The sequence below is a fragment of the Oxyura jamaicensis genome, chromosome 25, assembly GCF_011077185.1.
Source record: "Oxyura jamaicensis isolate SHBP4307 breed ruddy duck chromosome 25, BPBGC_Ojam_1.0, whole genome shotgun sequence".
NCBI lineage: Eukaryota > Metazoa > Chordata > Aves > Anseriformes > Anatidae > Oxyura > Oxyura jamaicensis.
In genome coordinates, this window is record NC_048917.1 from 577,748 (window position 1) to 601,819 (window position 24,072).

The following is a 24,072-nucleotide window of genomic DNA, read 5'->3' on the forward strand; positions in this document are numbered from 1 at the left end:
ATCCATCTTTTGGGAAGGGCAAGGAGAGTGTGGGAAACTGCAGGCTGTTCAGCTTCACCTCATGGAAGATGTTTTTGGGGCACATAAAGGACAAAAAATGCCTGGGAGCAGCCAGCAGGGATTTACCGAGTGTGCCTGTCCAACCCGGTCCCCTCCTGCGATGTGATGGCTGTGTGGAAAAAGAGGGGGCGGTGGCTGTTGTTGGAATTGATTTCAGCAAGGCTTTTCGGCTGCCTTTGCCAACCAACATCCCTGGGAGCACCTAGAGGAGGCCCAGCCCTGCCTCGGGTCCCTCTCCATGGCTGTTCTCAGAGCTGGTGGCCGTTTGTGAAGGCCACTTGGGCATCCCACCTCCAGGCAGTGAGCCCTAGCCCTTCCTTTCCTCTGTGCTCTCCTCCCTCTCCATTTAGGTGCTGCTGCCTCTCCCCACCTTCCGCAGTGTTTCTCTCGAGGCCACCCGGGCCACCTCACGTATGGCTGCGGCTCCCCAGAAGACCTCACCCTTGGTGAACCTGAGGTTTGGTGCTGCCACCTGGAGAGCCCAGTGGCACCCTTGGGTGTCCCCTCCAGCCCGGCTTCTCCCTGGTGCCTCCTCCAGGGAGAGGATGGCTGCAAGGAGGGAGGACCCAGGGAAGAGGAGCTCCTGGAGCATGCAGAAGATCCACGGGCCGCGGTGAGTGGAGGTGACCGAGGTGTTGCTGTGGATGCAGCTGCGCTGTGCCGGGCTGTCTGTGCACATCCCCACGTGTCGGGAGGGAGAAGCCCCACGGCGTTTGGCGGACGGCGAGCCAGCAGTGAAGAGGCTGCACAGTTTTCTGCTGTGTGAAGAGTTATGTAAGCTCTGAATAATAACAGAGCTGTTAAATATGACTTCTCAGGGTTGAACACCGAACACAAAAAAAAAAAAAAAAAAAAAAAAAAGGCAAAAAAAAGCAATCATCCTGGCAGGCACACCAGGAGCTGGGAGGGGAGCAAAGAGCTGTGAAGGAAGGATCTTGGTGACCAGTGCTCTGTCTTCCTGCCTGCGGTCAGGAGCAGAGCTGCGCTGGGAATCTGCGAGCTGCCTTTCCCCGAAGGCCAGAGCTGATGTCAGGCCTCTGGTCCATCTCCACTCCTCTGTGCTTTGCCACCAACGTGCTGTTGGAAAAAGGAGCTCAGGACTGGTCCCCTCCTGCCTTCAAAGGGGCACAGTGAGGACAGAGCGAGCAGTTTTCCCTCAAATCCACAGTACATAAAAGCACAGCTCCTCCCCAAGGAGAGCCTGCTAAACCCCCCAGGGGAAGGCAACTCTTGCAGAACCCAACCTTCCCTTCAGCTCATGGAGCTGCTGTTCCCTGGCCCACTGGGAGCCTCCCCAGCCCGCGGAGGATGCCTGCCTCCACCTCCCCGGGCAGGCTGCGCTGCAGGAGGCATCGCCGAGGCTCCCTCCAACTCAGAGCCCAGTGCTCGGGGGGAAAACTCCGCTGTTTCCTTGCAGATGCAGCCAAATGCCCGCTTTAGTGAGTTAGCCAGTGCCAAGGGATTGCCACTGGATTGCACTCACAGCCACGTCTCTAGATGGGGTTGGTTCGGGCCAAATCGTGCTCTCCCCGACTGCTCCTGGCTGGGCACAGGGAGGTTTTGTTGGGCAGGGACTGTGCCGAGGAGCAATTTGTGTGTTGGGCTCCCTTGTGGGGGTGGAAGGGATGAGTTTGATCGCCTGGATATGGGCTGGGTGATGCCAGCCAGCAGCAGTGCCGCAGAACGGTTCCTGGACACGTTTAATTTACCAGGACAAAGAGACAGCCTGGCTGGACGAGCTGTAGAGCTGGGCTGGCGAAGGGCTGGGTGCCAGCAGTGGGAACGGCGCCTGCCGCATGGAGCAAGGTGTGCTTGGAGCCAGAGGGCTCGCGGGAGGGCAGCACGTGCTCCTGAGGCACGGGCGGAGAGCTGACGGTCATGGAGAGGGTTTGTGCACGGGGATGCACCAAGGGGGAAGGCTCTTGTCACGCAGTCGTGTCCCCTGAGGACACACAGCCAACATGTCCTTGTCTGCGCTGGATGGGAGCAGGCAGCATCGTGCTGAGCTCAGCTCTGGTCCCAGCACACCGCGGCGATGCTTGGAGGGCGCCGTCGGCTCCGAGCCACGCGGGGACAAGCAGGGGACTGAACCGGTCCAGAGACAGCCCCTGAGCTGCTGGCTCCAGGGCAGCAGTTCTGGTGCTTGGCTGTTTCCCTGCAATGGGCTGAAACCATGTGTGCTCCTCCCCGATGCCGGGAAGAGGATGGTGCCTTTGCAGCTGTTTGTTCTTGGGAACTGACAGTCCCAGGAAAGCTGCCAAATCTCCGGCTGATGGATGAGCCCCTCTCAGAGCCTGAAAACCTTTCAGCCAAACAGAGCGGAGCTCTTTAGGGAGCTGCGTGTGGGGATAATTCAGAGTGAGGGGACAGAACCGAGAATGGGAGCGTTATAAAAGGGTGGCGACAAAAATGCCTCTCCCCGTCGTGGAAGTCCCCAGAACTCTGCTGGGAAGAGAGACGGGGAAACTGGGACCGCTGACCTGAGACCGGGAGGATGTGAGAGGCGTTAGGACATGGTGATGATGCGAGATCCTGAGATGATGAGAAAACAACGTGTCTTAGGAACAGGGGATTTCCAGTGACACTAAAATGAGCAAATTTGGAATGAAAAGAATTAAATGATTTTTGTCACAGCTGCGGAGCTGGGAAGCTGCTGGCCACAGTGTGCCATTAGCCTAAAGTGTCTTGGGAGCTCCAGCACACCCTTCCCAGCTGAAAGTTGCCTTCAAGGGAAGTCAGAGCGCCCCCGGGTCTATGTGGGTTGACTTTTCGTGGATACCATGCTTGTACAGAGAGCAAAGTGAAATGGTGAAATCGGATTGCGACGTTGCTGGCCAAGATTCCCAAACGCAGGCAGCCGGCCTCTGCTTCAGGCTGCTCGCACGTGGATCTCCCGTGGCCCTCGGGGATGTTTCCTGAGCATCAGTAAGGAAAGCAGCCCGGCCTCTCAATTTGGCTGATGCTCAGCCTGATTCAGAGCACGACCAAGGTCCAGTTCCTGGTGATCCGGTGTCCTTCGGTGACTGCCTTCGCCTTGTCCATCGCTCGTTTACACCTAAGGGAGGCCAAGGTCTCTGCTGAGGGAAGCAGCTTTCCCTAGGCATCTTTCAGTCTGAACACCAGAGCTGGATGCATAAGGGTCAGCCCCCTTAACTCGGCTGTACTTGGAGGATGGCAGCAGCGTGTAAATCAGCTTGTCCTTCGCTGTGACAGGCATGGGCTTCTGCCCGATCCCTCCTCTTCTGGTCTCGTGGGAAGCTCAGGGAGGACCACTTGTCACCATTTCTTGTGTCTTTTCTTGCCAGGCTGCTGGCTCTGGAACCTATTGGTGGCACCATGAGGGACAGCCGCCACCTGTGGCTGGAAGGGACACACGTAAAGCCAAGCAGAGATGAACTCGTCTGAAAGGGAACCATTTTGCTCATGTTTCTGATATTTGTGCATGTCCACAGCACCCTGCACGCCCTGGCTGGAGGCACTCGAGCACTGATGAGCTCCTTCCCGAGAACCATTTCCAGCTCCTGGCTCAGGGCCACCCATAACAGCCTTCTGCATGCGGGAACTGCTCCTGGCTGTCAGTCCCCCCACGGGCAGGGATCCGTCACTGTCCAGCACCTCGAAACCGAGCGGTGCACATCCAGAGATGGGAGGTACAGCCTGCACGAGCTGGTAAAAAACATGCCGAGGTTTCAGCGCAAGGCATGGGGGGCTCATCCAAGCCTGCTGGGCTGCGTGCTGCTGCAGACGAAGGAGATGGGTCATTTTCAAAGCTCCAGGCACCGATGTGAAATATTTTGGCATCTGTGGATTGTATCCGGCTGCCAGGCAGTGGAAATGGGCAAGCCGTGGTGTGCCTGTGTAGGGGATGAGGGACCCTGGCAGAGCCTGAACCTCTTGGTGCAGTTGGTGTTTTTGGGCCAAGGGAAGGGGCCGCAAAGTCATGCTCCTCTGCAGGGAGGGGAGCAGCATCCTGCAGATGTTTGGCCCGGGCTGGATCTGCCCATGCTCTGCTGGCACCCACAAGCTGCTTAGCTGGGCCGATGTTCCTTCCTCGATCTGCTAAGCAGTGCCTGGAGCGGCTCTGGGAAATTAAAGCCTCAAGTTTTGGTGGCAAGTCCTGGCTGAATGTACTCGTTTCCATCCTTCCGCGATGATTCTGGACTCAGGTGATGTTCCTGCAGGGGAGCCGGGGGCGATTCCCTCCAGGATCTCACGGAGGAGACCCGTGGGTCTGCTCGGAGCCCCCGTGAAGCCAGCGTGAAGTCGCTCGGGTGGCCATGGCCAGGCTGATGTCTGCTCGCTCTGCTCCTGGGGAGCAGCAGCCGGGGAACAGCAGGGGAGGGGGCCGAGCAAGCTGTTGCTCAACGCGAGCACAGGGGCCAGAAGCGGAGCAGGCAGGCAGGGGGTGGCTGGAACAGGCGGACGGAAGCCAGAGCGCGGCGCCGGGTGGTGGGTGGGCTGGCAGGGACCCAGGGCTCGGGGAGCCTCCGAGCTGGGGCTTCACCCGGGCTCGATGCGTCCCCAGGGAGCAAATCGCACCGATTGCCTGAGCTGCGTTTGCGTGTGGCTTGGGTGCTCTTGGGGACTATAATTGTGCTAATAAAATGGCCAGAAAGAGCAAGAAATGTGTCTGTTCCCTGTCATTTGTGCCCTGGTGACCTCGAAGCTGGTGCCCGCAGAGGCAGGATGTGCAGGAGGGCTGCGTGGCCGAGCCAGCTGGGGAGCGGGGATGGGACGGGGCTAACACCCCGAGAGGTCTCTGGGTTGGGGACATATGGCCCACGTGGGATCGGGGCCATGTCCCTTCCAGAGAGGAGCCTGACTCACACAAGCAGCCAGCTCTGCTGCCAATCTGGTAGGCAAACACGTGGACGTGTGCATGTGCTGCAGCCCAGCAGGGCCAGCACAGCGCCCTGGGCACAGCCCAGCTCTTGCACACCCCTGGCCAGGGCTGGGGGGCAGCTCGTGGGGCTGCCCCTGCTCCTGGGCAGCTCCTCTCAGCTTCCAAGCAACCCCCAAACCCCTCCGTGTGTTTCTGGGGGGCATTGCCCTCCTTCAGGGCTGAAGGCACAAGGGGAGCCTGCTCTTGCCCTGCTGTGGTAGCTGGGGGATGGATCCAGCTTGCGTGTGCAGACACCAAGGCGTTGACGTGCACAGCGAAGGGTCTGCAGGAGACCCGAGCTCCCCCTGCCCATGCTGGGGCTGGAGAGGGAACCACTCCCCAGCGGCTGCGCTGTCCTCGGAGGAGGCTGCTCAGCTTTGGGCACCTTCCTGGAGACATCTAAAGGTTGTCCACAACCCGGGGCTGACCAGGCAAAGCAGACGTGGGAGCAGACACGGGTTTTGTCTTGCAAGGTACAAAAGCAAAGTGATTGTAGGGACAAGGACGGGGTGGCAGCAAGGAGCCGGGCTCGCTGTGGGATCCAGCGGGGACACAAAACTTCCTCCCGCTCCCCAGCAGGACTCCAGATCCCCTCAGACCCTGGAGCTGGTGGGCCATGGACCACAGCCTGGGTACCTCTGCCCTGGTGTTTCTGGTCCTTGTTTACTCGCATCCCTACTTAACGAATAGTTCTGCAGCTAATTACTGATGGCACTATTTATAGCAGCCTCGCCCTCCCTAATAGGTCTGCTTGCTGCTCCCTGCCGGCGCTCTGCTTTGATATAAATAGAGAGCCAGGGAGGTTGGAAAGCTGGGAGATGGGAATGTGCAATGGGAAATACGGGGGAAGGGGGTCCCAGGCACGAGACCCTGTGTCCTGCTGCCCTCAGCTTCGCTGCAGCATCTTGTGCAGCCTCACCCACGCCTGCTGCGGGAGCAGGAGCGGTGCTGGGGGGCTGCGCATCTCCGTGGGACTAAATTCCTGCAGAAACGATCCGCTCAGGGCCCCAGCCCAGCCAGGAGAGGAGCCTGGACTGTCGGCAGCAGCAAAAGCAAGGGATGCATGTGCGTGCATGGGAAAGAGACCCGAGAGAGATGGAGGAGAGCATGGGTGGGACGCAGAAGGCGTGAGCTGAGCCCCACATGTTGCTGCACACCCTGGGTGATCCCAGCCCCGAGGGAGCTCTGGAGCAGCGTGGACCGAGGCTGAGGATGGGGGCAAGGGTGAGCGTTCCTGCAGTCGCTCTGCATTGCTCTGGAGCTTGAAGTGCAGCGTTTCCTCGCATGGCCTCTGCTCAGCCAGTGCCTGGCTCCCAGCCCCTGCGCATCCCATTTGATTGCAGACTGGAACCCAGAGCCGCGCCAGGGCCGTGCTCCAGCTTTGGTTTCCCAAGATTTCTTCGTTTTGTAAACAACCCGAAGGAAATACTTATCTTAGCACGGGGGTTAGGCGAGGACGCTCTGGATGCTACCAGCCTTCATGGAGTCAGATCGCAGCTGGACAAATTAATGGATGAAAAACGCATCAAGGGCCATTAAACCTGAAGATGCCATCTTGGGCTTGGGAAATCCCCGAACCACGGGTCAATGGGGGCTGGGAAAGCATGCCAGAGAGCTTACCCTCTTCTTCCACCTTCCCTCCGCTGCCTGCTGTTGAAAATGGGGATAGATGGACCAGAGATGGCTGTTTTTAAGTGGGTTGAACAAGCCATTGTTGCAGAGTTGTGTCTCTGCAGGAGCCCCGTTGTGGGCTGTTTCCTCCACCATTGCTGCAAATCCCCTTGTCCCCTGTTGGATGAAAACAGGAACGAGCCCAAGTGCCAGGGAGAAGGGTGCATTACCCTGGCCTGTCTGGGCACAGGGATCTGCATTTCCAAACTGCCCCTGACACAGGGTGCACGTCTCACCAGGCTGTGGTGGGTTCCCAGAGAGTTCATCTCCATTCCCGTGGCTGCTTCAAGCTGACCTCTGTGCACAGCACCGGCACGCTCACAGCCCGCTCTGCTGGGTGTGGGCAACCAAAATTACCGGCCCTGCCTGAAAACGGGAAAGGTTTGGGTGACTCAAGTGATGTACTTTCAGATATTCCAGTATGTTCCTCGTTGCTTAAAGAGCTGGAATAGCAGATTTGTTTCATCCCCGAAGAAGAGGCTTGTGTCTGAAGTTGTCCCCGCGGATGGGGAGCATATGATGCTCTATCAGTAATGACAATGACGTGTTCTCGTAGCGAACTTAGCTGTTCCACGGAGCTGTCTGCAGGAGAAGGAGCTACAGAGCAGTTCGGGGGGCTGGCTCGTTAGTGGCAGGAGATTAAATGGTGAATGTACTCGGAGCATTTGGTGCCGCTTCCTGAACGACAGACACGTCGTCGGCATAAGCTGGGTGGGCTCACAGCGCCGCCAGCCCCAGCTGAGGGCTGCAAAGCCCCGTGCACGGAGTGGGAGCAGCGCGGGGATGAAGCTTGCTGCGGATCAGGAGGCATGGGACGGCGTCGGGAGGTGATTCCCTGCATGGAAGGAGAGCCCTGGAAATGATCCTCACCCAGGCAGCTCGCTGCTGCCGTTGTTAGCCACAGGTTAACCAGGTTTGCTCAGGTCGCAGTCTCCAGCTTGCCCTGAGTGTGCAGGCAGAGGCTTTCTGAACGATGCTTGCCACGAGTCAAGAAGCTGAAAGATGAGTGCTGCTGGTCCGGGGGCAGCCAGGGCTGACCATTTGTCTGTCCAAATGATGACAACAAATGTCTCTCCACCCCTAAACTGGCAGAGCTTTTGGAACTTGACTCTAGGGGTCTGATGCTCAGGTTGCTGAAGATTGGGCTGGGCAGAGCCTGGGGAAAGGCATTACTCTTCATGCCACTCTGAGCCCCCAGCTCAGGCTCTGCACCCACCGAGTGGTGGTCAGGTAGAGGCCAGATCCTTCAGGAGCCCTGCCGGTGCCGCCCGCCTGCCTCCAATTATCCTGCACGCCTCTCGGGTCCCATGTCCCCTGTGCCAAACTTTTAAAAGCTCTGCAAGAATGGTGTGATACTCGCAGGCTGCCCATTGACCCCTCCGGACCCTGGGTATCCCCCATGGTTGGGGGCTGCTTGGCACCAAACCGTGCAGCCTCCTTGGGGTTGGGCTGGCCATGCAGCTGGGTCTGATTGTAGGGAGAACTGCTCAGCAGGCTGAAAGAGCTGCAAGAAGCCCTTTGGGTAGGTAGCTTCCCCCCCCTGCACCCGTGTGAGCTGTGTTTAAGCTCCAGCCCTAGCCCAAGGGGGGGATGAAAGTGAGCAGGAAAGCAGAGGGGAGGGAAGTGGGGTTTGAACGAGCGTGGCAGGGAGTGGGGTGCATCCCCCCCCCCATTTCTGGTGCTCCCCTTGGCCAAGAGGGATGCTGCACCAGGTAGCTGGGAGCTCACAGCATCCCTCCCTTCCCCTGGCTGCTGCCCAGTCGCTGCTCCTCCATCATCTCTGATTCCCCTGCCTGGCTGCAGGCAATCTGCAGTATTTCTGCTGGATGCGTGCAGGGCCGGAGGCTGGGCTCCTGCCAGCAGCCTCGCCCTGCTCAGACCAGGCAGCATCGAGGCTCTGCACCGTCATTTCAGCCAGGGCCTTGCATGGCTGTGACTCAGTTGGCAGCGGACCCGCGGCGGTGCCGGGCAAAGCTGGGGGGATGAGGGTGATCACAGCTCTGCCGGCTCGGGGAACAGTGCCAGGGTGGGATGGGTTTGCAGGAGCCCCCCGGAGAGCACTGTGATTTGTCCTGTGGCGATAAAGCGAGGCGCCTTTCCTTCGTGCCCAGCACAGGTGGAGGATAACGCCTGGCTTTGTGCAGCTGCTCTTGGCCCGACATCTCGCCGCTCTCTGCAGTGCTCGTGGTGCGGTAGTGGGAAAGGGGAGCACGGCACCGGGCTGCCCCAGGGCAGGGGGTACCGGCCTCTACCCCCTGGGATAAGCAGGGATCCAGGGCTCCTGCTGGGGGGGGGGGAAAAGCGGGTGTTGTGCCCCCCCCCCCCCCCCCCCCCCACACACACCTCAGGCTTCCAACATAGCTCTGAGTGGTGTTTCTTACTGGTGGGATCTCATTTTGGGGTGAGATAGGCTGGGATGAGCTCATCCTCCTCCTCCATCCTCCTGTTGAGCAATGCCTCAAGTACCATTTTGCTTTTGCACAGCTGCATGGGGAACAGCTCAGGGCAGAGCCTTGTCCTGGCTAGATCACACCGTTCCAGTTAGATTTGCTGGAATCAGCTCTGGAATCTCAGAATTAGCTCCTGATTCGAGTCCCAGCTTAGTTTGGGGACAAGCCTTAGGTTCCCCCTGCACTGTCTCCATCCAGCACTGCCTGAACTCGCCCGTGGCAGGAGGAACGATGCCGGAGCCTCCAGGGACAGAAGGGGAGAGGTGGGGACAGTGGTGGAGAAGTAGTGGCACACGGGACGGGGCCATGGTGGCATCCAGGGGTGGCATCCCTGCTGCCGCCCAGCGCCGGCCACTTCGGACGGGAAACAGAGCAGGTTTGCATGATGAGCATTATCAAATCATCCCAGCCTAAAATTAGCCCTTAATGCAGGAAGGGGAAGGGCCTCGCAATGTGGAGCTGAATCAATAACAGCGCTTCTCCCCGTACCTCCCTGCGGCTGTCCCCAGCAGCAGGAGCGACACACCGTGCCCACGCTCCCCTTTGCCTAAGCGATGTCGGTATTTGGCCACTGCTGTTGAAGCTGAGATCAATACTTATCAGGATTTATGGTCTGTCATATGCCAGAGAAAAGAATGCCATTCCTCTGTCCAGAGACAGACGGAATGACTCGATGGTGAAGGAGAGCGGAGAAAATGTACTGCTGGGCACTGCTGGCACAGAGCAGCAGCGAGTGGAGCGATGAAGCTCTTAGCAGTGTCTGATGGCCCAGGATATATCTCCGTCCTTCACCAAAATGCCCAGTCTTGGGTGTTTTGGTGTTTTTTATTCATTTATTTATTTATTTTATTTTATTTTATTTTTTATTTTATTTTTTCCCCCTCAGGATAGGAAGGGGCAGGCAAAAGACCACCACATCTCCAGGCAGGCGTACAGCAGCAGCACCCACTATTCATAACCAGCAGACACGCAGGGTAAGCACTTCTTAACTCCGGGCTCAGCTCCCTTTTGAAGGATGCACCCATGGGAGGCTCCAGGAGGGAGGTTTAGGAAGAGGAGGCCGGCCTGTGCTTGGCACCAAAACCTCCTGAAACCCTTTGGCCACGTGGTGGGGTCTTGCTGTGGCTCCTGGGCCCCTGCCTTGCAGAGGGAGCTCCAGGCGCTGCTGGAATAATCTGTCTCCCTCTTTCCCTCTCAGCTGGCCTGGCGTTGCACGGCGCGTTCGTGAATCCTCATCAAAGATTTATGACCCTCTTTGGAAGTGCTCTCCTTAAGCAACTCCTATTAACACAAGAGGTAAAGCCCTTCAAGGAGCGGCTGCTTTCGCCTATAACCAGGAGAGGAATTATTGCTGGAACCTGCGGAGGAAAGGGTTTTATGAGCAGTCCAGTGGCTGAGACTACCACCGGCTTCACCCTCTGCCAGCATCAGGTCGTCAGGGCAGGGGAATCACACCAGAGCCTTGCACCACACAAAGCAGCTGAAAGTAATCTTAAATGGTGCTTAATAAATAGAGGGTGCTGGTGGGGAGGAGCCCCCAGTCCAAAATCAGCAACTCAGCCCCAGCTGAGTCCCTCTTCGGTGGGGTTATCAGGGCCAGGAGGTGCAATTCCTCTCCAGAATTGAGCCTAGAGCCAGCAAAGGAACCAGCGGCTGGAGGAGCGCCAGGGCTGATCCTCGGTGCCCTCCCCTGCCCTGAAGCCATCAGCTACTGCCCCAGGGTCTGCTGTTTGGGATGAAAGGCGACGTGTGCCCAAGGGGGTTCTCACCTCAGTCCCGCTCGGTTTCCTCCCTGCAGCGGGTTCGTGGGGCTGGACCCCAGCCAGGATACCCTGCAGGCAGACACGAGGCTCCCTGCTTCCCTCCTGGAGGCAGCAGGAGAGGCTGGGTCCGGGTCAGTGCCGGGGGGCTGGCGAGCTGCCTGGGGGCCCTCTGTTGTGCCTGGGAACGTGTCGTGTCCGTCCCCATCTGCATGTGCCCTGCGCAAGCACCTCTGATTTAGTCCCTTCCAATTAATTCCTGTACCAGGCGTGTGTAAGTGCGCGGTCTGTGCTATTTAAATGGTGGGAAGACGGAAAGTCTCTTTGAATATTTACATTAGAGACGATGAAATTTAATCAGCAATATTAACAAGCGAGGAACCCTGCTGAGATTGCCAGTGAATAAAAAGGTTTTGACAGAGTGAACGAATAACCTGACAGTAGCTGCGAGAGAACCTGGAGTAAAATCGCTTCAAAGGCAGTTAGTCCAAAGGGATGTGGCAGAGAGCTTTCCTTCTACAGCTCCCTTCAACTAAAGAGCCCTGGGACTAGCGGTGGCTGTTTTCACCATCCTGCCTCCCCTGGAGGAAGCGTGCGTGCTGAGTGCTGGGGGTGTGGAGAACCCACCCCCGGGATGCTGCTGGGTCTTGCTGGGTGTCGTGCTTGGGCCCCAGCACTGTGATGGTCAGGGCTGTGCCGCGGGTCACCGCTGCTTGCTGCCGTGTCTGCCCATCTCCGTACACTCTGTGTGCTTCGGGCGTGCACGGGGGGTTGGTACGTGCGGTTTTCCATGAGCCACGTAAAGGACGGAGAACGTGCATGGCTCGAGTGTTGTGCCGCTGGGCGTTATCTGTAGGATTTTTCATGGTGAGTTTAATAGGCAGCGAGTTTAGTAGTCGCTGCCATAAAGGCTGGACAAATTCTGGGGGAAAGGGGAGCAGGGAGCAGCAGAGGACAGGGGAATGCTGCTGAACACCCCCTGCAGCTGGTGGCATGGAGGGGTTGTGGGGCCTGTGGGCCTTTGGCTGCTGTTGGCTTTGAGATGGAGAACCGTGGGGGTGTGTTGCCTTCTGCCATGTATTTGCCATGGTGAAAGAGGGGATGAATCTGTGGCCACTTACCTGAGTGACAGGGGGATGTGGCAAACATCAGCAGGCTGGGGGCGTCCGTCACAGCCATGGCTTCAACCCAGCATGTGTGTGAGCTGTGCCCCAAGGCTGATGTGGAACTAGGTGCTTTCCAAGGCTGTCTGCAGGAAGCCCTCAAGGCTACAAGCCAGCTGATGAAGGCTGGCATGCTGGAGATGCAGACATCTCCCAGCTCATCCCGGAGCTGCCTCCTGGATGGAAGATCCCCCTGTGTGCAGTTACTAGGACAGGTCCCAAATAGCTCCTGACATCTCCATTTATTCAGGGAATTGCATCCTGTGCAGTGGTGCATCCTTGGTCCTGAGACCAAGCAGAAATCTTCATCTCAGGTCAGTTTTCTGGCAGGATGCAACCCAAGCCCAGGTGTCCCCTGGATGCAGTGACACATATGGGGAGGAATTGCCCCCTTCAGCGATGCTCATCCTATTCTCCACATCTCCATAAAACGTTTCTTCCTGAGCAGAACAGCACGTTTGCCAGAATTTTCACAGCATTAACACCACGATGATTATGTTTTTACCCTTGTGCAGGATATGCACTCGCTCTGTGTCAGGAGCTGGATCTCAGAGTATCTGAGCAGCCACAGCATAACCCAGGAATATGAAATTGGCTTCTTCTCCAAGAAGTGAACCATAAGCTTCACCTTTACCCTGGAGAGGCTCATTAACAAATATGTAAAAGAACAAAAATTGGGCAGAATGCTTGTCTGCATCATAGACTTTTAAATAGCCTTTAACTCAATCTACTACTCAGAGCTGAACATTAAATGGCTACAAATGGAACTGGTGGGAAAACACGACCTCATTAAATCCGTGCACCATCCATCTCGGGCTGGATGAAAACAAACCGCATGCAGATAGGACTTCAAGAAAAAAAATAAAAATAAAAAAGAAGGAATAACAGAGAGATGCAGTCTCAGCCCAGCAAAGGTCATCATCTCCGGTACATCAATTACTCCCCATCCCTACTGGAGCAGCCTGACTCAACCACATGGGATTCTTGGGTCAGCCTGGAAAAAACAAAAATGATGATATTTTAGAAAGAGCCCCAAACCAACCAAAACAGTAAATTTTTTATTACAGAGGCAGAGAGATTAAACATATCCTAAATTATACATACATGGGGCTCATTACAAACACATCAGGGAGCTTTGGGCTGGCTATAAAAACATTACAAGGGAAAGCTTAGCAAGTTTGTATGCAGTAAAGAAACCACTGGATAGATAAAAATCCCAGTAAAACTGTTGCTAAAACTACTCAGAGGTAGAAGTCTGCTTCTCCTATTCGGGACTGAGGGCTAACGTCCAACTTTAGCAGCAGCCAGACCAACTGAAAGAAAACCCCAGAGAAAAGCTGCCTGCCCCAGCCCCTGAGAAGTCCCCCTCTGGGCTCAGAGATGAAAAACACGGGAAGAAAAAGCACAGGAGTTCAAGTCCTCCGTCCCTCCTCCTGTCAAATTCAGCCAGCAAAGCAAATAGCCCCGCATAAAAAGATGGAAGATCTCTGATGCACTAAATGCAGATAAACAGGGTGCTGGCTGAAGCAGACTCGCGGTGCCGCGACACCGAGCTGTCTCAGCTAGCTGCCTGGATCGGGCCAGCAGGCACTGAGTCACCTCGACTTGCAGAGCTGAAGCAGATCACCAAGTACACGATTAGATCAGATTTAACATGAAGATGCATCTTTCTTACACTCTTTTTCTGTAATTTGGTGCAATTTCATGTCTGGACGCTCCTGTAGCAAGAGGTGAGTTCCTCCAGGCAGCCGTCACTTGTTGCATCCCAAGCAGTTGTTGTAATTTGCACGTGGTTATAACCGAGGGGGGGGAGCACAGGTGAGACAATCAGACCCTCGGAAGGGCTGAAGGTATTGAAAGCCTGCTAAAGGCATCAGTAAGCATATCCCGAATAGCAGAGAGCTGTTTTCAGCAGCTCTCTGCAGAAAGAAATAATTACCAGCTCTGGGCCAGGAGGATGGAGGTAGGAGAGCTTCGTGGCACGGAGCAGCCTCCTGCCGAGCCAGCAAGGATGCTGCAGAGGTTCATCCGTGAACCTTTGCTGGGCAAAGGTCATAAGTGCTTCGACGCTGGCTTGTGTGGTTGGCTGCTTTTATTTTGGCAGTGCCGTGCCAGTAACGAAGCCAAATAAAGTGCATCTCTGTGCTCTCGTGTTACCATTACAGGAAGAAGTTTCTTCATGACTCATTCCCATTTTATTCCTCTGACTGCTCGTGAAAAATACAGCAAATACGTGCAGAGAGGTGAAGGCTCTTGCATTTTGCATTGGAGGCGGGATTCATCTGGCTAAGTGTAGACAACTTAAATGTAGCTGCCTTAAATTTCCTTCAGAATCCAGGGAGCTCTGCAGAGACGTTCAGTTTGCAGGTGAGGAAACCTATAATCACCCGCCCAGCTGAGGATGTCGCTGGGTGTCTGAACACCCTCACGCAGTCAATGGAGACGTTGTCGGTGCGGCTGCTGGAAGGTGATTCAGCCCAGCAAGCGTCTGCTTTAGCCTGACCTGCTTTCCATCCACTGGTCAAGATTCAGGGCCGAGAGTTTCATTACTCGAGGCATTTTGAGCCATTTGAAATAATCCAGCTGCCCAAGATGTCCTTCCTGGAGACCTTCTGGACAAGCTGCCTTCTCGTGCACCCTTGGCGCACACAGAGCTCCCTCTTTGGCCCTGCCTCAGCCGTGAAGATCCCTAAGTGGGAGGCTTTGATCTGCAGCAGATCCCCACCCCTTGTTGGTATTGCAAAAAGCTCTTAAGATGGATTTGTTCATGGTGATGCCGATGCCTGGGGCTCAGCTGCTCTCGCTGAGGCTTTTGGTGCTGAGATGCTCTGGCTTCCAGCGACTGCAGTGCAGGCCATCTCCCTCAGTACATCAGCACTTCGAGCAAAAGCCCAACCGGGCTTTTAATATACTCGGGGGATATTTATGCCTGGCCCCGGCACTGTGTCCTGCCAAAATCTCAACCAGCAGAGCAATAACCACAGCAACTCCTGCCTCATTGACTTCATTCTGGTTCTGTGGGGTCCACCAGAAACTGCGTTTGGAGCATGTAGAATCACGGTGCTGCAAAAGCATCTGCGGCCAGTGTGTCCAAAATGAAGAAAAAAAAGAAAGAAAAAAGAAAGCCTACTTCAAAATTCATGCTCCAAGCTGGTGGAGCATGCTGTACCCTGGGACACCCGAGCTTGAAATGCTGTGAATGATAAGGGCTGGTTCCTCTTGGTCAATGAGCACTGCCACCACGCTGCTTTCCCATCCAGAAAGTTTCTTTTTTCTTTTCTCTCTTCTCAGTGATTTCACTTGCCACTTGCCTGAGGCAGGATTAGTGCAAGCTGCATGTTGCCCTCATCCACAGGACCGGTAACTCTCCTCTTAAACCCCAGTGCTAATGAAGCACTAATTCCTCCTCACATGACTCACTTTTTGGATGCTGCTTCTTTTCTTTTCCAAAGCTGCTTTCTAAAGGACTTGGACGAGTGCAGAAATTCCCCCGAACCTGCCGTCCGACCCCATTCAGCTCGCACACCAGAGCGGACGCGGGGCTGACGTGAGCGGGCATTGCCCCGGGCGCGCGCTGGTTGCCATGCCCTCGGCGCGGTGCCTGGCCCCCGGTTTCATCGCGTTCGCAATCCGGGTCAGCTGTAAAGCGAATGCTGATTCTGCTGCCCGATAAAACATCTGAGCGTCTACATGGGCACGTGCCTGGCAGCGATCCTGCTGCACAGCGCGTCCCGTGCTCCGTGCCTTTTTTCTCTGAGGTGTTAGACGTCGTCCCGTGGAGCCTCCGGCTGCAGACGCTGCTCAGCTGCTCCCCTCCCTGCTTTCCATCAGGCCCCGCGAGGGCACCGAGAACAGACGCCAAGGTGCAGACTGTCTGCAAGGGGTCACGCACCGAGAGCCGAGGCTTTTGACTCTTTAGGACTCTTTTCTTTTTGCTGAGGTCAAGCGCTCTGTGACAGACGGTTGTGTAGCACACTGACACATAAGTGGGCACGGACGCCCCACCACAAGCTCCTGCTCTCATGGTGAAGCAGCAGGAGGGGTCGGAGGTGTTTGCATTGGCCTCTGTAGGCTCCGGCTCTCACTGAAAAACTTCATCCTGCACAGGCTTCTTCCTAGCACGACTTGTCACTAATACATCATAAATTAAGCCCGGGGCTTTAGAAGACGTTTTCCATGGGGAGCATCTCTGTCCCTGGGAGCCTAGCCTGGCTAGCTAAACCAGGCTGTTTGGCCTCAAAAATGTATCAGGGGCTGCCTGGGATCTCTTTGACTTTGTCGCCTTTGGAAGCCTCTGCTGAGCATGACAAGCTGACACCTGACAGCTCTGTGAAGCGAGCATCTGTCTGGAGGAATTAAGAGAGATTACTTTATTATTATTATTATTTATTTCTACCAGGAATAACGGGAATACGAGCGCTGGCACAGCCTCGCTCACACATGGAAACAGTTAACCTGGCAATCCCGGCGGAGGCAAGCCAGGCATTGTAATAGGTATTCCTGTTCTGCATTTAAAAAGCAGCAGGAAGATGTTTCTCGATAACGGAGGTAATGGAATACTTTCTCCTCCTCGATTCGGAAGGAAGATGTGAAGTGGCTATTGCTGAAGATGAACTTCTGCAAGGCCCCAGCCGGGACAGCTTAAACCCGGCGCCAGTGAGAGCCTCGGCTGGGGACTTCTCCCAGCAATTAACGCTGAATGGCTTTAAAGACGTGTCCCAGTCCATCTGCATTCCCACACACCTCCAGTCCTCGCCTGCCTCGCGCTCGTCAGCCGTTAGCAGTCTCTCTGGTGTATAGATGTGATTACATTTCTGTAACTAATTTGGCAGTATGTGTTCAAACTCTCAGCCGGCTGCAGCGCCAGGAGCGCACGGTCCCGCGGTCACGTAGCAGCAGATGGCACCGATTCGCGGTGACACGGGGACCCCCGCTCCGGTTTCAGCCCCAGGCAGCCTGAGCAGTTTTCCTTCTGGATGGTGGCACGGGGCCAGGCATCCAGACGAGCAGAGGGTGTGAGGTTTGTATCCCTGCTGACGCCAGCCCTCGCCCCGTTCCACACTGCCTTTGGGGAGGGATCCTGATTCCTACCTGGGGATGCAGCAGGAAAAGGGCAGAAAAATCCCCCGTGAGATGCATGAGGATGCAGAGGGATCCTTGTGACTCTGTCCGGGCTCTTTTTACTGGATCTGTTCCTCGGTGGCCTCTGCCTAGCGGTACCCAAACAATGCGGTAGAGCTGGGTCCTCACAGGAATATCGGGTGCCCACAGGTGTTTCTTTGGTGTGGGCAGCGGCACGCGGGACGAGCTGGTGGAGCCCCCTTTGGAGTCCCCATTTCAGCAGCCCTGTTGGCTGCTGGTCTCCAAAATGGGGTCACCCCCTGGGCAGGGTCTCCAAAATGGGGGTCCTGCCATGTGCAGGGGGCATTGCAGTGTTGATGTGCTGCCCAGCGGGTGTGAAGCATTTTTAATTGGAAACGAGTCCAGCGGGAGCCCCACAGGCTGCACCATGCACGGGGCAAGCTCAACTGGTCCATGAGGATGGGGAAGGAGTTGGGTGTGGGATTGGGACTGAAACTCTGCTTGGTAGAGATGGTGCCCTGAGTTTATTCTCATTTGCAGCTCTAGCTGTGCTGCCGGTATACCCGTGTCTGGCCATGCATCTTGCTGGTCTTCATCTTCTGGCTTCTTGGGCTGACCTGGGCTGGTCTGGTGGTCGCTGGGCTTCTGCTGACCCTGGAAACCTGCTCCAGGTCTGCTCTGATCCGCAATCCTCACCCATGAGGACAAGTCCTGGTGTCCCCCGCTATGTGTGGGTGCAGCCTCTGCAGGCAGAACTCGGGGGCAAATCCTTGGTGGGTGGGCACGAGGTGGGTGGGTGGGCACGCAAGCAGCGCGTGGGGGGAGACGGGGGCACAGAGCGCGCGCGCTTCCCTCCTGCAGCAGGTTTTCCTGGCCGAGCTCCGCACGAATGTCCCTTAGCAACCGAAGCGGTGCCTGAAGCGTGCTCGTGTTCCCATTTCTCCTCCAGGAGAGGTTTATTTTGGGGAGAGCAGCTCCAGGAACCAGGTGACCACAAAAATCCCTGGTGCATGTGGGTGAGGTGTGCAGGGCTGGGCACAACCCGGGGGACCTAAAGCACGCGGGGGACTTTGTGGCACGGTGGCTGTGTTGAGGCCAAGGAACGTTTGTGCTCAAAAGACCTTGCTCCAGCTGCATGTCCCATGCCAGCAGCCTCCCAGCAACTTGTCTGTTAGGATCATTCCTCCACAGGCAATGCTTGGTCATCCATCAGCCACGGCTTTTTTTCAAGCCCCCGTGGTTTTGGTGCCCAGGGCAGGAGCCTGTTTGCCTAAACGACGTGAATCCTCTGTTATGGATGATTGAACTTTGTATGCCTGGGTGCTTAGTAAAATAACATCAAAACAAAAAGAGTCTGCCTAGCTATTTGAGATCATTGAAACCCCGTGATTTGAAAATAACACAGAATCCCCCAGCCCAAAAGTATTTTAGAAAATATAAACGACGTTAGCATTATCATCTCAACCTCTGAGAATACAGCCAGCGCAGCGCAGAAATGAACAATTGCCATGATTCCTTGTGAAGAAATCCCAGGGCTGCTGTACCATTGTCACCTCTGTGATGCCGCGCGCCGTTAACATCCCCCCGGCAGCGTGAGCGGCGCCGACACTGCAGCTGCTGCTGTAGCCGAGGGGAAACAACCCGCAGAAGTCCCCCGGGTTGGCTCCCGGCCCCTCGCGCTTTCAAAGCAGTGCCGAGGTCGGTTTGGGGTCCTCTGAAATTCCCAGGAGAGATTTTCAGCTGCTCCAGGGAGGAAAAGGCTCTGGATCAGGCTCGTCTGGTGCTCCTGCAGGGAAGCACGTGTGCCTCTGGGCGCCGTGCTCATGGTTTGTTTGTCTGAGCCTTGCCTTTCCCCAGTGCTGCTTTCGGATGAGTGCAGCTGTACCCAAAGGAAGCAGTCTTTGGAAAACCTGGGAAGCGCCGGCAGCTAATTGTTTGTCCTTTACCGATAGGTTTTCTTAGACCGATTCCCAAATTATCCAGTTCACTAATTGATGGATGACCCACACTTTGCTGAGCACATAGCAGGGAGCATGCGGGGGCTCGAGAGCCCGCTTTGGCCACTTCCTCACCATTTATTCATCCCAGCAGACTCCCCAGCCACTGAAACCCATGGGGGTTCCTTGGTGCTTGGCTGGAGCTGCCCCAGGGTGCTCAGCCCCTCCAAGTTGTTTGTGTTTTCCACCAAGGTGCCATTTGGGATGAAATTCATGTCTCTGGACGGGGTTTTCTTTCCCTGGTTTTAGTTTTAGGGGTTGAGGAAATACAGCAAAGAACGCTCAGTCTCCTCCCCAGGCCATGAGACTGTTGCGTTTTATATACAGTGTTTTTCTGAATCAAATTGTACACTCATCAGAAAATGGACCTTGCTGTTTGATGTATGTTGAAAAGTGCCACGTACGTTTATTGTGCTGTATAAATAAAATATAATAATGCTGAGACTCAAGGACTCCCATGGAGTCATTCAGAAGAGAGGCAGAGGGCCAGTGAATGAATTTGGACAAGATTCAGAAAAGGGAAAGAGATTTTATTATTATTATTTTAAACAGAAAAATGCAAGAAAGAGAGGATTGCCTGCCACAGAAACAGGTCCTGAGCTGCCAAAAGACTGGACTAAGCACTACCACTAGATCTTGTGGTTGATGAATGGGAAGAAGTGTGCTGTGGACGGGATTTTTCTGCTTAAAAATCTGTCTGCATGGTGGCCCAGGGCTGCTCTTGGAGCTGAAGGTGTGGGTTTTGTTGCGGGGGCCAACGCTCCCGCTGTCCTTCCTCTGGGACCTGCTCTCCGCTGTGGTTTTTAAGGCTCTGGGAGCCCAGCTCAGCTTGAGAGCTGGCTTCTGTGCTGCTTGTTAACATCTTCATTAACAGCCTGGTGATGGGCAGGCGTGCTCCCCCTGCAAGTCTGCAAAGGGTGGAAAACTGAGTGGCTGGGGGAGCAACCCCAGGCACTGTTACATGCGGGCTCAGTAGGACTTTCCCTGTGTTTAAATACCTGAAGGGAAGGAAAATGAGACAGGCTCTTCTCCATAGTACCCAGTGAGAGGCAATGGGCAAAGCCCCAAATCCAGGCAACTCACATTTAAACATAAGAACAGAAGAAATAACATGCGGCTGACTGAACACTGAAGTGCTGCAGGTTGTGGAGGTTTCGGTGCCACTGCAGGGACTGGAGCAGAAATATCCCGGGTCGGAGATACCAAGAGGGAGGACGGGAGGCAATGAGCAGATGGCAGCTCTGAGTGGGGAGCACACAAAGAACAGAGGTGAGGGGCTGCGGGCAGCGAGCCAGGAAGGAGGTGGCCAGCAGCAACATGGTTTTGGAATAAAGCTCCCAGCGACCTTCCACAGGGCAAACTGTGGAAGTCAAGCTATTAAGAGCCTGGCTTTCAAGAGAGCCCGGCACTTTTCTGGGCGCTTGGTGGCCAACAGCAGTGCTCTCTGCTGGGGATTTGCATTTTCAGCACCAGGCTTTTTGTGTGCGGGCCCTGGCTGCCCTCTCACTTCACACGAGCCCGTTTCTCCTCCTCAGGTGCAGTAACAGTGAAATCTATGCCGACGGGGCATGTTAATGCAAAACTTCCCTGCCTGTTTGCACCTTTTCCTGGAGAGAATCCAAGGCTGCTGCAAACACAAAGGGATTCATCACTCTCCAGCTGTCTGCAGACAGCAAACCAAGAGCAATGTTTGACAGTGAGGAATAATTACCTTGCCAGCTTTGCTTTATCCACATTTCAAATTCAGAAGGGAGATAAAGCCACGGTACCGGTGGCTCAGGCAAGGAGCCCATCAAGAAGAGCATCTAGCACAGCTGGAAGCTCCCTCATCCCTGCAGAGACACGCGGTGGAGCCCGGCTGGCGGGATGAGAGGTGCTGCAGGTGCCATCGCGCCCAGCGTGTCCTCTGCCTGAGTTCCTCCAATCCATTCCTCTCCAGTGGCTGGTGTTGCTTACAAATGACCCCGTGATGCTTGGGATGCCCAACCAAAGCCTGGCATCTGGAATCCTGCCCAGCCTGAGCAATGGCATCCCAACGTGAAGTCGGTGTCAATTTATTTCGCTTATCCTTCCTCCCTCTTTAATTAAGCTAGCTGGAACAAGAAGGACTCCCTGACCCTTATGGGGTTAAATGAGCCAGTCTCCACGGCAACCTGCTTCTGAGCAGGGCTGGCATCTCTCCTCCAAACCCTCCAATTCCTCTCCTCTGATCCCCCTTTCCAGGCACACTCTGGGGCCGGGCTGCGCCACTGTCCCGGGCCCCCCCTACACCGCAGGAGCCTCCGGAGGGAGGCAGATTTTGGGGGGCTGTGGGAGGCCGGGGGGCTTCCTCCTGCTCAGCTGCGTGGCGGGATCCATTCGGCTGACTTCTGGGCTGGATCAGAACCCAAAGAGCGTATTGCAGAACCAGTCCAGCTGTTTCCAGATGTCATGGCAGACCAGTAGGATTCGTCTCTGAACGATGCGCCTTGGAGTTTAGATCTGAAAGAGCTCACCCAGAGGAAACAAGGTCAGATGCTAAGAAATGGGAAAATGCCACCAGAATTACAGGCACACAGAGTGCCTGGAGTTGCCGAGACAGAAGGGGACAGAGGACGTTATACCTGATTAAAATATAATTAGATTAGAGCCTCATGCTTGTGCAGGAAGTCCCCTTATGCCTCCATTGGTTGATATCCACCAACGAAGCCTTTTCTTGCACAAAGAAAGAAGTTCTTGGGCTTTCTCCCTCCGTGATGTAAAGTCCAGGGCAGATTTTTCTTCTGGTGGCCACTCAGTTCAAATGCTGGTGGCTAGTGAGGCTTCCAAGCACCAAGATAGGAGCTCCTTCTTTTATGTTTCCAAAATAAAACAAACAAACAAAAAGCTAAAAATGTCATATTAGAGGAACAGCTTCCAGGCACCATTGCCTCCGTAGGATTTAGCATAAATATGAAAGAAAGTAATGAAAGGGAAAGGCTGGGAAGTTACTTGACTGTGTGCTCTATTTATGTACCTAGCAAAGAATATGAATGGAGGAATATTTAATATAACAGGCAGAGATGTACTAAGACTCAAGGATGAAAGATTTTAAGCAATTTCAGGCTCAAAATATGATTCAAACATTTAACAAGGAGGGGAATCTATCAGGAGAACATATCCTAAAGGAAGCAATAGATTTGCTATCTTTTTACATCTTTAAATTACATTTGGGAGCAGAGCTCATCTAAGATTCATTTAAGCTATTTTAGATGCCTCCTTTCGGATGACATGACCTGCACCCATTACCTCCACGGGCTGTAAAGGGAGCTTTGGGTGCCTGGGTGAAATGCAGGTGGCTGTATTTTAAGCATCTATAAACAGTCAATTGACTCCCTCCCTGGGGTCTCTCTCTAAAATAGCTGCTTCAGATGAACCATGATAAACGCCTGATTTAGGAGTGGCTGGGGAAGGTTTTCTAAGCCTGGATTATGTAGGCAACCCCAGAACAGGGATGAAAATTGTTTGGCTCTAAAACTACAAATTTCGGGGCAAAATGAAGTGTGCACGCCCCGCCGCAGCTTCAGCCCTGTCATAAGCGCGGGCACAGACATCTGAACGCTTTCTCCGGGTTGCATTCCGCTTCCCAGGTGAGCCAATCTGTGATGAAATGTGTCAATAGGCTCGAGCAGGTACATCATGCTTTTCCTATTAAAGAGAATGCCAGAGAGGGCTTTTGCAGACTGGCTACATGTAAAGTGTTTGATGAGCTCTGCTTTCACAATATATTGTGGGAAAATACACAGCAAGGCAGAGAAACATCAACCATGCACAGAAGAGACATGTGTGTTTGCTCTTACCTTGCTCTGAGCAGCGATTTGGTGCCCCTGTCCTCCTTTCCAAGCAGGATGCGGCCGTGCCAGGTCCCCGAGGGCACAGAGCAGCCCTACTGGCCACGACTGACCTCCCCTAGGGGTTCCCCAAACCTGCCCGGGTGCCTGTTTTGGGGCTTGACCTGGGACAGGTCCATCGCCTCCAACCTGTCTGGCAGTCTTGGCTCTGGGTGGATCCCTGCATCTGCACCCTGGCATCACCTACATGGCAGAAGCTTTTTTTTTATATATATAAAAAAACCTCTTCTGGCAATGGAATATGTCCAGCAAAAATCTAAACTGCTAAAGGCTTCATTCGAAAGAGTGCAAGTCCTGAAAGAACAGAACAACATTGCAAGTTGATAAAGGGATAAATGGGCTTTTATGTTGGGATGTTGCTGAAAAATTGTGTACGATGGGGTACATAAAAAGCACGATAGCAAGCTGTGAGGACATGTGAGGACATTTCATGTCATTGTTGTGGGGTCAGCAAGGTCAGGAAGGCAATCTCTACATTAGCTCATACCATATTTTGTGTATAAATTGTGGCGTGGTGTCTCTGTTCCAGGACACGGTGGCCTTATGTCATTATTTTCCCAGCATAAAGGAGGGGGACTCACTTCTCCATCTAAGCCAGCAGCCATAAGGCTGCTCCGGTTTTATTTAGCCAGGATGGATGAAGCCATCGTGCAAGGTTTAGGGCAGGAAAGGTCCACAATAAATCCGGTCTCATCTGCACCACGTGGGAGAACTCCACAAAGGGTGCACACTCCGGGGCTCATCTCCGATGGCAGCCCTTGCTGTCGCATGGCATTCCTTTGACATCTTCCCCATGTTCTCCTTTCTTGCTGAAATTGCTGTCTTGCATGATAAAAGCGTTAGTGGGATTTGATGAACTTCCGTAAGGCGCTTGCCTGGGCATCACCTGATTGAAGAACTGGAGCACCAGCAGCGCTACTGGAAGCCCGGTGAATTGTCAGGTCTCAGTGTAATTAAAAGTGAGGAACCATCGTGAGATGAATCCGTTTCCAGCAGAACATCTCAGGGATATCTCCGGCTCTGAGCTCTCATGCTCTAGCCTTCCTCTCACTGCAGCTCTCCCACATGTGGTTGCAGAAGAAAATAAAAGAAAAAGAAAAGAAAAGAAAAGAAAAGAAAAGAAAAGAAAAGAAAAGAA

The 24,072-nt window shown here is 54.6% G+C and overlaps 2 long non-coding RNA genes across 2 annotated transcripts in view; both read right to left on the minus strand.

Annotated features, from left to right (window-relative positions):
* Positions 1-12,670: 12,670 nt before the first annotated feature.
* LOC118178286 lies at positions 12,671-14,624 on the minus strand. Its single transcript, XR_004756114.1, has 2 exons — positions 13,662-14,624; positions 12,671-12,980 (listed from the first exon to the last, which is right to left on the minus strand). It is a non-coding gene; the product is annotated as an uncharacterized LOC118178286 (long non-coding RNA).
* Positions 14,625-23,247: 8,623 nt separating this feature from the next.
* LOC118178287 overlaps positions 23,248-24,072 on the minus strand; it is a 2,558-nt gene continuing 1,733 nt past the window's right edge. Inside the window, exon 2 of the long non-coding RNA XR_004756115.1 lies at positions 23,248-23,743. This is a non-coding gene — a long non-coding RNA (uncharacterized LOC118178287). The remainder of the gene's footprint in view (positions 23,744-24,072) is intronic.